The sequence below is a fragment of the Daucus carota genome, chromosome 1 (genome assembly GCF_001625215.2).
Source record: "Daucus carota subsp. sativus chromosome 1, DH1 v3.0, whole genome shotgun sequence".
In the NCBI taxonomy this organism is placed as follows: Eukaryota; Viridiplantae; Streptophyta; class Magnoliopsida; order Apiales; family Apiaceae; genus Daucus; species Daucus carota.
In genome coordinates this window covers 17420825-17435832 of record NC_030381.2, presented here as the reverse complement: position 1 = coordinate 17435832, position 15008 = coordinate 17420825, and positions in this window count along the sequence as shown.

The window sequence follows — 15008 nt, the reverse complement described above, 5'->3', positions numbered from 1 at the left end:
AGAAATAATAATGACTAAATATGAATAACTATAAGATGAGTATTGTAAGAAAACATGATGAAGAATAGGGTTGTACACCGATTAGCCAACCCATCCAAATCAACCTTATTTCGACCCATCTAAATCGGATTTTTCAAGTCCAATATATATTTAGATTATAAATACATCAGTCCTTAGCAAAAAAAAAAAGATTATAAATACATCAGTCATTGGTTGGATATACGTTTTACTTTTTTCAAATTGGCTCAATCTAACCTGATCTAATTAAAATCAGAGGAATTAAAAAGATAATAAATACACATTTTATTGTCATAATCTAATACGAGGGGATATTTCTATCAATATAGTTACTTTTACATATGATGCTAATTTATATGCTCATTTTTGATATATTTGGGTGGGGGAGGGGGAGCAACTTCCCCGAAGCTTAGATTAATATCTAAAATTCATCGCAGCATGTTTGATTGATAAATTAAAAGTTTGGCTTCGTGTAATTTTAACATGATATTTGTTGGTATATTTATCACTTTATGATGTTAATAGGGATGGCAAACGGGTCGGTCGAAACGGGTTTGTAAAAACCAAACCCGAACCCGAATTTATATTATAAACCCGAACCTGAACCCGAAAAAACCCGAACTATGTAAACCCGAACCCGAACCCGTCGGGTTTTATTCGGGTTCGGGTTAACCCGAAACCCGAAAAATATAATTATTTAGAAAAATTGAAAATTCAAAAATTCAAACAAATTAAAATGAACTACAGAGAAATCGATGAGCTGCAATGTCTGCTCATAAATTATTAATAAACATCATATAATATGATAGTAATACCAAACAATACATACCTGTTCTTTGGCAACAAGCCAACAACAGTCGAGAGCAGCAAATCGGACAATGAATTAATCCATTCATTACAGTTTAAGCACATTGTAATTTCCCCTCCCTGAAATATTTCCTCCATATATATATGTACATATTACTGATATATATATATATATATATATATATATATATATATATATATATATATATATATATATATATATAGGGTAGCACTCCATAGCATACCTTCTTATATGGAGTTACGCAGCACACCATTATAAATATATACATAATATATATTCTATTATATTTATTATGAAATATAATTGCAAATTATGATTATTAAACCGAAAACGAAGTTATACAATTTTTTTATTCCAAAGATCATCTAAAATTATGCAATATCTCAACATGATTCTATAACAGAATAATAATCATCCAGGATTATTCTGTCGTAGAATCAGTTTCGAAAATATACTTTTTTTAATCAAATTGTAAGTGTTAAATTACTTAAAATAGATTTATTTTATAGTATTCTATATTAGAATCACGTTTTATATGTATTCTATAACAGAATTTATATTAAAATTGATGATTTATAGTGGCGCACTATGTAACTCTATATAAGGAGTCCCTCTCTGGAATGTTGGTCTATATATATATATATATATATATATATATATATATATATATATATATAAACGGGTTTCGGATAGGATCGGGTTCGAGTTCGGTTTGAAACGGGTTTCGGGTTTTCGAGTCGGGTTTGAAACGGTATACCATAAACCCGAACCCGACCCGAGAATAGTTCGGGTTTAATAATTAAACCCGAACCCAAACCCGAAATATTCGGGTTCGGTAAAACCCAATCGGATCGGTATGGATCGGGTATCAATCGGTTCAGTACAAATTGTCATCCCTAGATGTTAATAACTCTTATATCACTTTTTAAAATAATAAAATAATAATTATCTGTTATCTGATATATTCTTTTCTTGATGTTAGAGCTTACAGTCTTTGCATTGCCAATTTATTTTGGAGCTTCATTTATTTTCAAGTATCAATTAAACCGATCTATCTGATCAAAATACATTTTATGGGTTGGGTTTCAAATAATTTTTATATGGGTTGGGTTGAAAATTTACAAAGCCGATTTAATTGCGCAGGGTTATTGAAATTTCTCAACCCGTCCAACCCGATTCGTGTACACCTTTAATAAAAGAAGTCGAATGAACATTCCTTCTAAAAAATATTAAGTTAGATTTTTGAATATACCAAACATTTTATTTAATGAGCCTTTCTCCATCCCATTTCATCGAAGTAAACACAACTTTAGAATGCAGTTTTACTATTTTGTCGATGAAAAAAGTGCTTTGATAAGAATAATATGGTTATTTAATAATTTTTCTGATACTTACCTATTTTTAAATTATAATATTATCTTGTTGGATTTGATAGTAAATATATGTGAAAGCTCCCTAAAATTAAAATTCAATATTTTCCAAAAGTATGGAAACCAGAAAAAATAACTTTGGAGACAAAAATTAATGTTCCAAAAAGCATAGACACTTACTTTATATAAAAATAATTTTTGAGAATAGTTGTTCATTAATTTTTTAAATATATCAATCAGTTTTAAATCTTGTACACCAATAATACAAAACATATCTTATTAAAGGATGACATCAATTTTTATTAGTTTTTAATAATAATAAAACTAGCACATATTTTTAAAAAATATTATTTTTAAAAAAATCTTCTCACGAAAGACAATATCATCATCTTGACTATTTATATTGAACTTTATAACAAAATTTCTCATTTATTATTTTACTAAAATTAGATATTATATTCATAGTAACTTGAAACAATACTATATTTAAAATAACGTTAAATGATCCTATCAGAAAGAAAGTTGTAGGAAATTGAAAGAGTTTTTCGAAAATTGAAGAAATATTAAATTTCGATAAAAGTTGAATTTACTAATAATTTGACAAGACAACTGATTTGTGTGAATAAGAATCCTGCAAATTTTGGTAGTAGAAATGAAGAAAAGATTGTGCGGCTCTCAAAATAATATAAAATAAAAAGACAACACAATCAATATACGGAGAGATTCAAAACCCTAGTTCTAGACTTCTAGTCTTACCGATTATCTAAATACAATTCTAATTCATGTTCAGGGAGGTTCTTTAACCAGAAAGAATTCGATTCAGATGTAGGATACCTATCCAAAAATTTTCGCAACTCAATCATATATGATGAAATCATCAAAGATTTGACCTTTTCAAACTCTATCTGTAACTCACTAGAGGCCCGAGAAACAAAGATGACGACAAGTTTAAAATCTTAATGCGGATAAGTCGAAGACTTCTCGTCGAATATCAAAGGAAACATCGTTTTTCAATTCATGCTTGGGTATTAGCAGCCGTTTCCAGCTGTTGTTCCTCTCTCAAGGGCAGGTTCTTACGCGTTACTCACCCCGGGTCGCACGACAGAAGAACACCTAACATACAAATGCACACTCCTCTATGTGAAAATATTCATCTTCGATCAGCATCGTTGTGGGAAAGGTCGTAATGCCAGAGGAATCATTACCGCAGGGCATAGAGGGGGAGGTCATAAGCGTCTATACAGTAAAATAGATTTTGCACTTCTTCCAATCCTAGATGGGGATCACTTGTAGGAATGACATAATGCTAATTCATGTTCCACACGGCCAAAAAAGCTTCGGTTTTTAATCTCATTATTACTTGATAGAACTACAAGGGCACTTCGATGTCTGTTAGGAATCAATAATTTTTGATGATAACATAAACACTTTGTAACATGTTTTATTTAGAATCTTTATCAAAATTTCAGTTGTAATTATTATACTTCTTATCTTTGAGAATTATCAACGGATGGGTAGAATAGGATGACCAATTGTAAATATCCAATGCCATGAAATTTTATCTAAATGAAGGATATTCAACTGATGAGATGTAACTATTCAACTGATGAAGACTGCATCATGTTTCAACTGATGATGACCAAGCATTCAACTGAAGACAAAGTATTCAACTGATGATGCTAAGGAATTCAACTGATGAGACTGGAACAACATTCAACTGATGAAGTCTGTAATTCGTTCAACTGATGAAGGAACTTTCAACTGATGAAGCAAAGAGCAGTTGAAAGCGACTAAAGCTTAAGTCTGACAAATCACATGGATCGAATTACACTAAAATAGACATGGAAGCCTAATTAGGAAAATAAAGAAGAGCCAGAAACATTCTTATCTCATGCAACGCAATCTGGATCAAATCAAGATGATGGTCAAAGATGAAGACATCTCAGAAAGCATGCATAAGACAAAGATGTGCAGCATTGTTTAGATTAGAGTGCAATTTGTATTCTAGTTAAAAGCTTTGTAAAACTTGGAGTATATAACCAAGTTAGTAGCATCAGTTGAACTTGTTCGAAAAACTTGAGAAAAATTCTGAGAGTTAGAAACTGTTCAAGTGATGAACCTGTAGGAACAATCGGACCTTGGCCCTGCGTTTTATGATATTAATTAAAAGTTCGAACAGAATATTAACCTTAATCGCTACGGCGCAAGCGATTCAAATCCACGTCTTCTACTGTATTCCTTGATTCTCCTTGGACTAAGTGTGGCCTTCGATCTCCCAAGATGTGCCTCTCCTTAAAGCTCCGAAAACCCAAAACCCTAGCTGTCTCCTTGAGAAAAACGTGTGCCTCTCTCTGACTCTAGGATTAATTCGTTTTGGTGTGTCTTTCAGCTTTAGGAGAACGAGAATATATATAGGCTACAGCAGGGATCATGGATCATTAGGTCAGGCCTTCCAATGACATTCCGGGCCAGGCCCAATGTCATTAAATATTAATTCTATCCACTAAAGAACTAATATTTGCACTACCTTTCCTAATTCCGTAAATTAATTATTTAATTCGGCTCCCATATTAATTGCTTATAAATTCCCCATGTTTAAGATATCGCATGTCCATTAATTAAATTAATTTCTGACAATTAATTTAATCAATATCTTTTATCCTTGATCATCCACTCAACCTTATAATTATGCAAGAACAAATCTGCCTGCAGGACTAAAGCATAATTATCTTTATGAGCTTTCAAGAGGACATCATCACCCAAATATATTTTTCGGACACGGTTTCCTTCTATAGTCAATATCCCACTCTGTATATAATGTCATTGCCCAATACATAAATTCGTAATTTAAAATAAATTACTTAATTTATGAGTCAAGGCATATGCATTAAATACAAGTGTCAATCACTATATCCGGATTAAGAACTTAAGCATTAATAACATTATAGAATCTTAGTTCTTTATTGTCAGAATTAAAGAAACAATTATTCTACTATTTTGATCCCGTTCAATATACACAAAGTATATAAGTATTATTCAATAGTCAAGATAAACTATTTCCAAATAATACTTATGCCGTTCTAGTGGTTTGTCTAACACCACCTCGACTGTGAACCTTTATTATATTATATAAGGAGTCTGACAATCTAATCTTCTGCTATCCCATTTGATACTAGATTGTCTACAATATATAATATACAGACAATGTGAAAACATGCATTCAAGATTCTCAAATAATTGTTATATACTTCAAACGAATATTTTAGTATAACCCTAAGAATCTCCCACTTATACTCAAGATATTCTTTGAGTATATCAGTGTTTATTACAAGCAATCCACTACCAACTATAATAACTATGTGACCAAGTATCTGACTCCTATCGCTTCCACGTGCTCCTGAAAAGCCTTAGCTGGTAAGCTCTTCGTGAAAGGATCTGCCCGGTTATCCTTCGATGCTATGTCAGCCACAATGATATCTCCTCACTTAACGAACTGTCGTATGAGGTGATACTTACGCTCTATGTGTTTCGCTGCCTTATGGGCCCGCGGTTCCTTGGTATTCGCCACAGCACTAGTGTTATCACAATAAATCGTGATTTGCTGTGGCAGATTAGGAACCACACCCAAATCCAGCAGGAAGTTTCGGAACCATATAGCCTCTTTGGCTGCCTCCGAGGCTGCCACATATTCGGCTTCCATGGTTGAGTCCGCGATGCATTTCTGCTTCGCACTCCTCCATATTACGGCTCCACCTCCCAAAGTAAAAACACATCCCGAGATGGACTTTCTCTTATCCTTATCTGTCTGGAAATCCGAATCGGTATATCCCAGAGGCACTAAATTAGAGGACTTGTAAACCAGCATATACTCCTTAGTCCTACACAGGTACTTGAGTATTGCTTTTACAGCACTCCAATGTTCTTGTCCTGGGTTTGACTGGTATCTGCTAACCATGCCCACGGCAAAGCAGATATCAGGCCTCGTACATAACATTGCATACATTAGGCTCCCACATGCCGTAGCATAAGGAACTGCCTTCATGTTCTCTATCTCCTTAGGTGTCGAAGGACACTGCCTCTTTGATAGAGTAACTCCATGTCTGAATGGTAAATTACACTTCTTGGAGTCCTGCATGTTAAAACGAGCTAATACGTCATCTATGTAGGGCTCCTGAGATAAAGCCAACATCCTTTTCTTGCGATCCCTTATAAGTTTGATCCCAAGGATGTATGTTGCTTCACCTAAGTCCTTCATTTCAAATTGTTTGAACAACCATGCCTTTATTGAAGACAACATCTTAAAATTGTTTCCAATGAGTAAAATGTCATCAACATAAAGCACTAGAAAAACCACTGCATTTCCCTCACATCTCTTATACACGCATGCTTCGCTTGGACATTGATCAAATCCATATGACTGGACTGCCTGATCAAAACGAATGTTCCAATACCTAGAAGCTTGTTTAAGTCCATAAATAGACCTCTTCAGCTTACAAACAAGATGCTCTTGGCCTTCTTTAATGAATCCCTCTGGTTGCTGCATATAGATGGTTTCCTCAAGATTTCCATTAAGGAAAGCTGTCTTGACATCCATTTGCCAAATCTCATAATCGAGATGAGCTGCTATAGATAAAAGAATACGGATTGACTTAAGCATGACTACTGGCGAAAAGGTTTCCTCAGAATCGATACCTACTTTCTGAGTATACCCTTTCGCAACAAGTCTTGCTTTCCATGCTTTCACTTTTTTGTCTGATCCCCTCTTTTTCTTGTAGACCCACTTACATCCAATAGGTTTTACACCTTTGGGTGGTTCCACGAGCTCCCAGACCTGATTAGAATACATTGATTCTGATATGGGTCTGAAATTGGCCCTAAAAATTATTGGGTTATTTTGAGCCCTGGTTTGATTATAGGCCAGAATATAAGGCCCGGATTCTGGGTTTATCACCCAAAATTCGTGGCTAGCAGATTGAGGTTATAAAAAGCCCGTTGGGCATCCATGTTTGAGAAACATGGGCTGCCCAAACTCAAGGCACGAGCCCCCAGCCCGGTTAGGGCCCAGAACTCGAATCCTAGTCCTACTAGGAGTCTGACTAACGAGTCCAGGACTCCGAGAGTCCTACAAGAACTCTGAGTTTCGTGGATAACTATCTAGAGTCCTAGATAACCTCCAGTAGCTCAAGATAAGGATCAGAGATCAGTCCTATCCTATCTCTGACTCAAATACCTATTTCTACAAGGACTCTAACACCAGGGATCCTACTTCTAATCAGTCTCTAACCCTGAGACATCTATATAAAGGGCTCTACCCCTCCAAAATAGAACTACGTTTTTTGACTTGATTCTTCACCCCACTGAAGATACGTAGGCACCTCGTGAGGACCCGTCTGAGTTCCGACTCGCGAGATCAGTCAAAAAGCACGAAGCTCACCTCTCGATTTTTGATCCATAACATTTGGCGCCGTCTGTGGGAAGAAGACAACAACCATGGTGTCCACCAGATTACGCTCAGAAATTCATGCACCTTCAAACGGAGACAACACCGCAACCCAGGATCCACCCTTGTCTCAGGTCACCGTTGGAACCTCAAATCCCGTCACCACCACACCACCAGTCACGTTGGCCCTTGCTAGCAGTGGCACAACCACCGCTGCTCAAACCTCGATTCCTATGATTTTTGGCACGCTGCCCCCTCTGACTAATGTTGTGGCCACAGCCACTGATCATGGGACTCATTACTCTACCGTTGTGACAACCACAAGAGGACCAACAGATGAGTATGTAGTTTATACGGACGACTCTTCTGAAGATTCGGAGAGGGACTATGATATTCCCCCACGAAGGAGGAGAGACGGAAACCAGAGCCGAGGCTCCCAGCACAACACCAGGCCGAACAACTCCGAGTCCCGTCGACCCACGGACCAGGAGTACGAAGCCAGGATTCGAGCTTATGAACAGGAGATAGCTCAGTTGAGAAGAGACAGGGCGGCACACCAGACCAGGCAGCCACCACCCGAACCTCGGCAACAAACTGAAAACCCTCAGAACGCAGGTATGAATAGAATTCACTTGTTGGCTGCAGGTGATCCAGATAACCCGATCCCCCCATTCACCGAGGAGATCATGGCAGCAAGGATTTCTCGAAAGTTCAAGTTGCCCACAATTAAGGCGTATGATGGAACGGGTGACCCCGCGAATCATGTACGAACTTTCATGAATGCATTGCTGTTGCAACCAGTCACGGAGGCCATTAAGTGTCGAGCCTTCCCCCAAACTTTGAGTGGGATGGCACAACACTGGTATAGTCGACTACCCCCTAACTCTATATCCTCGTTTGGAGATTTGAGCCGAGCTTTCATAGGCCAGTTTATTGGAAGCAAGACCCACGCTAAGAGTTCAGCCTCGTTGATGAACCTTCATCAAGGCAGGAACGAATCCCTCAGAGACTATATGAATAGGTTCACTAAGGAGGCGCTCAAGGTCCCGGATTTAGACCAGAAAGTAGCCATGATTGCCCTACAGCAAGGAACCACGGATGATAATTTCCGCCGATCACTAGCCAAGAGGGCCCCTGAAAATATGAATGAGCTCCAGGAGAGGGCCGGGAAGTATATCAAGGCTGAGGAAAGCCTGAAGAAATCTCAGAATAACCAGGGACCGACCCCGAACCCAAAGAAACGTGGAAACGACACCGAGTACAACGCGGATAGTAAGTATTCAAAGACAGGGGATGGTGATAAGTCCCCCACCAAAAAGAAAGCAGGACCGAGGTTCACTGAGTATGCAAGGCTGAATGCCCCTAGGAGTCAGATCCTGATGGAAATTGAGAAAGATGAAAGTGTTCGATGGCCGAAGCCTATCAGGACTGACCCCGAAAAGAGAAACAAGGACTTGTACTGCAGGTTTCATAAGGATACAGGACATAAGACCGATGATTGTCGGCAGTTGAAGGATGAGATCGAGTTTTTGATCCGAAAAGGCAAGCTGTCCAAGTATACTAGGGATACGGACAAGAATCCCCGTGACAATGACAACCGTGGAAGAGACAACGATGATAGGAATAAGAGAAACCAGCCTAGAGGGCCTGTGATCAATGTAATCTCTGGAGGACCGACCGCAGCAGGCCTATCTAGTAACTCACGAAAAGCTTATGCTCGTGAAGTGATGTACATTGTTGGAGAGCCCCCGAAGAGGGCAAAAATTGAGTTTGCTTTAGCATTCGACAATTTAGATCTTGACAGAGTTAAATTTCCCCATGATGATCCTTTGGTAATCACCCCGGTGATTGGAAACTCTTCTGTAAAAAGGGTACTCGTTGACGGTGGAGCCTCAGTAGATATCTTATTTCATGATGCATATGAGAAGATGGGATATTCAGATTCGCAATTGACACCTTCAGATATGCCTATATACGGCTTTAATAACGTGGAGACAAAGATTGAAGGTATGATCCAACTACCCGTGACAATGGGCACCGAGCCTAGACAGGCCACATGTATGCTGAATTTTTTGGTCGTTAAGGCTTCATCAACCTACAATGCTATCCTTGGGAGGACTGGGATACATGCTTTTAAAGCAATCCCATCCACCTACCACTTGAAGATCAAATTCCCTACCAAGAATGGGGTGGGAGAAGAGATAGGAGATCAAAAAATGGCTAGAAGTTGTTATGTGGGGGCTCTGAAATCTGGAGGGACCGGGGGGCAAGTTCTCCCAATTGAGGACTTGGATGTCCGAGAGGAAGAGGAAAGGAGAGGAAAGCCAGCTGAGGACTTGGTTCCCTTCTCCCTATATCCAGATGAGCCCGAGAAGGTGACCTATGTAGGGGCGTCGCTCCCCGAGGATATGAAATCCGAATTTGTGAAATTCTTGAGGAACAACCGGGATGTGTTTGCTTGGACCGCAGCCGATATGCCAGGGATTGGTCCCCTCTTTATGACACACACGCTTAACGTAAGCCCAGATAGAAAACCCGTGAAACAAAAGAAGAGAAGTTTTGCCCCTGAGAGGCAGGAAGCCATAAAACAGGAGGTCGATAAGCTTTTGGAAGCAGGTTTTATAGAGGAAATCCAATTCCCAGAATGGCTAGCTAACCCAGTCATGGTCAAGAAAGCTAATGGAAAGTGGAGGATGTGTGTAGACTTCACAGACTTGAATGATGCTTGTCCTAAGGACTGTTTTCCTCTCCCAAGAATAGATACTCTGATCGATGCTACAGCTGGGCACGAGATGTTGAGCTTTATGGATGGCTTTAGTGGATACAACCAGATCCGAATGAATAAGGACGACATTCCTAAGGTATCATTCATCACTGATTTTGGTATCTTTTGTTATTTGGTTATGGCGTTTGGTTTAAAGAATGCAGGAGCCACATATCAACGCCTGGCAAATAAGATGTTCAAACATCTGATTGGAAAAACCATGGAGGTCTATGTTGATGATATGCTAGTGAAGAGCTTGAACAAAGCTGATCACCTTGAACACCTGAGAGAGGCTTTTGAAGTCCTGAGGACACATAAGATGATGTTGAATCCAGCCAAGTGTGCCTTTGGAGTTGGGTCTGGAAAATTTTTGGGTCTGATGGTCTCAAAACGTGGAATTGAGGCCAACCCCGACAAGATAAAGGCCATCCTTGATATGGAGCCTCCTAAGTCTATAAAAGATGTTCAAAAGCTAACAGGAAGAATCGCGGCACTAGGACGTTTCATCTCGAAGTCCGGGGATAAGTGCTTGCCCTTCTTTAAGGCTTTGAAGAAAGTTAAAGATTTTGAATGGACAAGTGAGAGCCAAGAGGCCTTTGAGCAGTTGAAGAAGTATATGGCAGAGCCACCACTCTTATCAAAGCCCGTGGATGGAGAAATATTATATGTCTACTTGGCTGTCTCTGAGAAAGCACTGAGTGCGGTCTTGGTTCGTGAGGATCGAAAAATCCAGAAACCCGTCTACTATGTTAGTAAAATTTTGCATGGAGCGGAGCTCAACTATTCTGTGATTGAGAAGTTTGCCTTAGCCATGATTACAGCTTCAAGAAAGCTGAGGCCTTACTTCCAGGCTCACAAAATTGAAGTCTTGACAGACCAGCCCCTTAGGAACATAATGCATAGCCCGAAGGCTAGTGGGAGATTAATCAAATGGGCAGTAGAGCTTGGGGAATTTGAAATTCGATACAAACCACGGGTGGCAATCAAGGCTCAAGCTCTAGCTGACTTCCTCGTTGAATGCACCATTGACAACAAGGAAGTCGGGGGGCAGGAGAGTATGGTAGAGGAACCCAAAGAAGAGGAGAAACCTAAAGAGTATTGGTTACTATTTTTTGACGGAGCTTCAAAAACAAAAAATAGTGGGGCAGGGCTGGTGCTCCGAAGCCCGGATGGCTTCACGGTCGAGTACGCAATCAAGTTAGACTTTCCAACTACCAATAATGAAGCTGAGTATGAGGCCCTTATAGCTGGATTGGGATTGGCGAGAACCCTGAGGGTTAAAAACCTGAAAGTATGTGGGGACTCAAGACTTGTGGTTTCACAGGTTAATGGAGAATTTGAGGCACGAGAAGAAACAATGCTGAAATACTTAAGGATTGTGAAAGCCCAGATGACGCAATTTAAAGAATGTTTGGTAGAACATATACCTAGGGAAGAGAATGCAAAGGCTGATGCCTTATCCCAGTTTGCATCCTCAGAGAATGAGGTGTGCTCGGGAAGTGTTTACTATCAGGTTTTGAAAACCCCAAGTATCAATGCCAAGCTGGTAGCCCCAATTGACACGGGGGCCACTTGGATCGATGAGGTCAAAACGTATCTCGAAACCGGACATCTACCACCTGATGCTGGGGAAGCACGAAAACTACAAGTGAGAGCTTTAAAGTATGCACTCATTGAAGGGATTCTCTATAAGAAATCTTTTGTTATACCTTATTTGAAGTGTTTAAGGCCGGATGAGGCTCGGGAAGCCCTGAAAGAGGTCCATGAAGGAATCTGTGGCCAGCACCTAGGCGGGAGAGCCTTGGCTCACAAAATTACTCGCCTTGGGTTCTTTTGGCCAAATATGCTGAAGGATGCGAAGGATTATGTTAAGAGATGCGATCGTTGTCAGAGATTTGCACCTGTTGTACGCCAGCCCCCAGAGATGTTGACATCCATTAACTCCCCGATTCCCTTTGCTATGTGGGGGATGGACATCCTAGGGCCGTTTCCACTCGCCAGTGCTCAAAGGAAGTTTCTGATAGTGGCTATTGACTACTTTACCAAGTGGATTGAGGCCAAACCCCTGGCCAAGATAACCACCAAGCAAGTTGCTCAGTTCTTTTGGGAGAACGTCATATGCAGGTATGGCATACCCCGAGTCTTGGTTACTGACAATGGAGCTCAGTTCAACAATCCAGAGTTTGTGGGATACTGTGACGACTATAGCATTGAGCTACGATTCACTTCGGTTGCCCATCCTCAAGCCAATGGGCAAGCTGAAGTAGCCAACAGGATAATCCTTGATGGGCTAAAGAAAAGAGTCGAGAAAGCGCATGGGTCTTGGGCTGAAGAGATTCTCCCTATACTATGGGCATATCGAACAACCTGCAAGGTCTCCACAGGAGCAACCCCATTCCAGTTAGCTTACGGGGCTGAAGCCGTAGTGCCACTTGAGATAACTCATACCTCCCCCAGGGTCCAGCAGTATGAGCCCGAAGCCAATGAGGAAGGAATGAGACTCGCACTCGACATGATCGATGAGGTCCGTGATGAGGCTAACGCCAGGATCGTTGAGAGCCAAAAACGAGCTTCCTATTACTATAATCTCCGAGTCAAGGAACGATTCTTCAGAAAAGGGGATTTAGTCCTAAGGAAAGCTGAGGCCTCAGGAGTTGGTCCCAAGGGAAAGATGGCCCCAAACTGGGAAGGTCCGTATCAGGTGAAGGATGTTATTGGTCGCGGCTCGTACAAGCTTCAGACCCTGGATGGAGTTGAGTTTCCAAGGAGTTGGCATGCCACCAACTTGAAGATTTATTATATTTGATTATCTTAGCAAGTAGATGACCATTGAATAAGGTCAGATAGACCACTGCCAGTTAGTTTATAACTTAGTTGATTTTAGTTGTTTATCTCTTCTACTATAGTTTCAATAAAATTTCTTATGGATTGCTCCATATCTCATGTTTCTAATGTTTTCATTGAGTTTTTGTTTACTTACCGTGAACGGATCAACCCGGAACATGAATTCAACCATAAATAAGTTACGATTAACATTGATTAAGTGAAAATTACAAGCTAAGGCTTGATAAGTCCGATACTACGAGTTAAGGCTAAACAAGTCTAATACTACAAGTTAAGGCTAGATAAGTCTAAATAAGTAGACCACGCAGGGTCCTTAATAAATCCTACTCATCAGACTCGGAATCAGCCTCCGAGCTATCTGCAGACCCGGACTCCCCAGCCGGATGCTTTTCAATGACATCCAAATCCTCGACTTCCTCTTCAACAGGACTGGGAGAGTCAAGAACAATCCTCATGGGACAGAGATAATCCCATTTAGGATGGAACAGGTCTGGATGATCCTCATGAATGGTCTGAACAGCCTCATTCCACCCGTCACTGTAATCCTCTGCAGAGGTGATCTCATTGTGCTTCTCCAGCAGATTCTTGTACTCATCAGAGTCCAAATAGTCGTCGATGATAGCATCCTTTCCCTTTCTAGCCTCGACTAGCTCGCTTCGAGCTTCCACTAGCTCCGATTGAGTCTTAGCCACAATCTCGTCTTTTTCCGCATCCTTGATTCGAAGGGCCTCCATGCCCTCCTCCAAGGATTCCTTAGCCTTCTTGTGGCTCTCAGCTTGTTTTTTCCAAGCTTTAGCCTGATGGAGGGCAGCCTGGAATTGAGCATTGGCCTGAGACAAGTAGATAAACGGGTTAAGGAAGACTCGGAGAACCTAAACAATAAGTTTGTAAGAACACTCACACTAGCAAGGGCTTGAGAGCCAAAGCCATCAATCCCCTCGATCTCCGACTGTAGCACCACATCCTGGTAGTCGGCAGGGGTAATAGAGTGAAGGGACCAATCAGAAGCATGAACAGTCGATCCCAGCACCGAGTCAGTCCTTCGAAAACCCCAGGCCGGTTTAAAGGCTTGAGACTTGGAAGCCCGAGGCTGACTAGATGATCCTCCCTCTGCCGAATGGGGTTGAAGGAAGGCGGGCAACTCTCGAGGGACCCGAGGGTCTTTAGCCAACCTATGCCGCTTCATCCGACCCGTCTCCTCTTGCAGAGGCACGTTCTCCTCATTGATTTTTGTAGCAGCTGCAAAACAAAAACGAGAAATAAGTTAAGTCGCGAATAATGGGGTAGACCCGAGGAAGGTCCTAGGTGTAAAAAAAAAAAAAAAAAAGGTTTATACCTTCATCACTAACCCTTGAAAGACCAAGCTTTCTAAGATTGAATTCATCAAGGAGATCCCAGCATTTGGATTGGCCATTGTCTTTGACCAATTCAGCATAGGCTGCCTTCTCGACATCCGATAGGTGGATGGAGTCGACACTCCCATCAACGACCTTACAAAACTTGGATCTGAATAGAGTTCCCCAATCTCCCCCTTCCCAGTGTAGCTTGAAGAACTCTTTCTTCCAACGAGGGTTGTTATCCGGAATAGAGGAATTGTTGAAAATATGAGGCTGGTCAGGCCGATGACTAATGAGAACCCAACCCGTGGAGCCCGCCGGGTAGTTCTTGAATTGGAAAATCTTACGAAACAATGAGACAGACATGGAAAGGCCTTTAGATAGGCACTGAACCATGAAACAATGG